We start from the raw sequence: 3,246 nt of genomic DNA on the forward strand, positions 1-3,246 counted from the left end.
TACCATTGATTGTAGGAGTCCTCTTCTCCAGAAAGTAGCAGTATCCCAAGAAATTCTAAAAGTGCCTTTTTGCCACAACAAAGACATTACTTGTTCATTTGTGGAAATGAATTATCAACATGAATGGTATACTACACAGAAGTTAACACAGTCAAGAGTACTCGGGATGCCATGTATTATGCGACATTGGTTCCTCATTCACTCCAGGTAGTAGAAGTACCTGAAGTCCTGAGGAGAGCGTGAAGGTGCCTTTTTTACATTTGGAACAGAAACAGTGTGTTATTGCTAAAGGAAAGATTTATGAAACTATGAGACGGATTGGTAAGTAACAGTATCAATTAAAAATAGTAGTTATACATTTGTAACACTTTCAATAGAGAGATTTTAAACAACATTCCAGAAATGTCGGATGCAGAATGTGTGAATGTTAGCTTAATACAAGTGTTTTTTTTTTAAACGGCTATATGAATTTTCTATACTTTTATTTTAACTTTAACTTAACGAGTCAGAAGAAATGTGATAAGAATTAAATATCGTTACAGTTGTTTATTTCGCTTATTACTAAATGGTACATTGTGTGTTAATTATTTTAGCAGCCACTTTTAAAATATTATTGATTAAAAATAGTTAATTGTTTTTTTTGCTTATTTCTACAGATTGGTTTACAAATGAGGGAGATTGGAAAGTTAATTTTGACCCTAGCGATGACGACATAGGATTTCTGCACTGCTATCCTTTCTGAATTTGGTTTGCATTCCACAAATGTAAATCATCGAACGTTACATTCTACAGATAATTCAGGTAATAATACATAATTAAATTAATGTTAATTACACTTTATTAATCTGTTGTCAATTTGATTAACAAAAGACGTTCTGAACGTAATGCATAGGGTGACGAACATATGTTACTTCTTTGTATAGTACAACCTCCAATTTAAAAAGGTTTTTATGTCTTGATTATTAATATTTTAAACCCTGATTTTGAAATCGAATTCAGAACTGCTACTGCAGCCTGACGTTCAGAATACTTTGCAGTGATGTGGATTGCCTATATTAAAGACGAGCAGTCGTAGCAATATTTAAAATTTTAAAACTATAAATATACTTTAAATCCATGTTATGATGGTACCTTCCCGCGAAATTAAAAGGTGCGCTGTATAGTCTAGATAAAAATAACGATGTTACAATGCGATTTGAAATTTGTAATCAGCTAAATTTTTAAAAATGCCTACAAAAAGGTGTTAGTTTTATTTGAAAAAATTGTGATGAGCGTATAAAAATGTAATAAAGTAATAATAGTAACGGAGATAGATGCTTCTTTATCAAAAATAGCAATTGAATAAAAGGATCCACCCCCACGTGGACCGAGGGTACACCTTCTTTCACGGAGTCGTCAAGTAGCGGAGATATGGGTAAGTTTTATCTTACTGTTTTTATTGAAATACATTTATTTATTTTTTTTTTCTGAGTTTATTTATTTTTTCTTTTAATTCTTATCTATTTTGCACGCCCCTATCTCGAGCATTTAGATTAGAATTTTGGCCGATCATACTGTATATTATCTTGCTATTATATATACATTTTAGTACATTTTTTTTTATTTGCAAGCCTTGTTTGATTGATAAAACTTTATTTATGTACAGAGTGTAAAAATAGGTGTACCAATGCGTACCTATAAATAAAAAACGGTAAATTTTCATACTGTAATGATATCCATAAATCATTAGATTTAAAATCTTTAATTAAACGTTGTCTTTCGACATATTATTTATACTTACCTACATGATGTAAATTGTGCATTTAGATAGTACATAGTAATAATAAGTATGAGCCTAATTTATTTCTAATCTAAATGTCGATTTAATAGGGGGTTTTCGATGGTACAAACAATTGTAAACTTTTGTTCAGTAATTTCGTTTGTTTGTACTGTTGTAAACTTTAGTCTACTTAAAGCACAATTTTTATTGCCCTCTGGACGACGAATAAGAATTGAAAAGAATTTCACATAACTTAAAATGCGGTTCACTGACTAACTGTCACAATTAACGAAAAGTCGAGTCCTAATAAAAATTGGGCTTGTGTATGTAAGGTTCGTCAGACAAAGGAAAAATAGTTAACGGATGTGCAGGCTGTCCCACAACGCCCTTGCGAAAAGTCCCCGCATCTTCGCTTTCGACCACAGTCATTCATCATAAGGACACCGTGGAAAATGCCATCAATTGTCTAACCACTGAAGTGGTAAGTCAAAAACAGTAGAGGTAATTCATTTTGTTGAATGAAATACCTTTACAACTAATGAATTTCATTGATTGTAAGCATTTTTAAACCTTGTGTTATACCAATTCAAAAAGTATTTTCCATTTTTAATTTTAACTTAATATAATTGACTGAAATAATTTATTTTGCATAATATGAATGTGCTAATGTTTATTTAAAAGTGCTCATCGATATTTATAAGTGAACTTCATTATAACCGGACAGAAAAAGCAAAACATAGTTTTGTAATAACTGCTTGATAAAGAGGCACATATGTTACACTTTCTTTGCGATTGTGAATCACCTGTTATTACACTNCATTAATAATATAAATATAAAAAATCTACTGGATATATAACTAATATTAAATTGTGTCAATAGGTTTCCATTAAATCATAATAAATGTACAGGGAGAGGGTAAATCAAATGGCCACGAAACGTAGGGAAGCAGAACCCCAATCACGCTTCTTTCTCTTGAGTTTGGAAAGGGTAAGAAATCTTTAAATGTTTTATGAAGTGTTGTATTTATGAAATGAATACGATTTTCCAAATCTAGTACTCCATTTATTTGACAATAATTACCACTATAAGTTTTTACACTTGTGAATTGTAATAGTTTTGTAAAAGTATTTGTTTTGATGGAAGTTATGCTTCGTAAATATTTTAAAACATGATTTAAAATGAAGCTAACATAATATTGTTTCGACAGGATGCATGCAGAAAATAAGAAGGATTCATAACCTGGAAAAGTGGAGCCCCTTTAACGTTTAAGGTTACAGTGCCACATGCGGCTTATTTCACTTATTTCCTTTCATTAGCATCTACTATTAAGAGGCACTTGGGAATAAAACGAGTACCGTACAGTAGATGAGCTATTGTTTTGAAGTTACTCAGTTTACATAGTAATTTACCACCTGTGACATCTATGGTTTTACAGTTATCTACTGTTCACAGCATAAATCGATGTTATCGTGCATCTATGGGTTTC

The sequence above is a fragment of the Agrilus planipennis genome, unplaced genomic scaffold (genome assembly GCF_000699045.2).
Source record: "Agrilus planipennis isolate EAB-ADULT unplaced genomic scaffold, Apla_2.0 scaffold73, whole genome shotgun sequence".
Taxonomy (NCBI): domain Eukaryota; kingdom Metazoa; phylum Arthropoda; class Insecta; order Coleoptera; family Buprestidae; genus Agrilus; species Agrilus planipennis.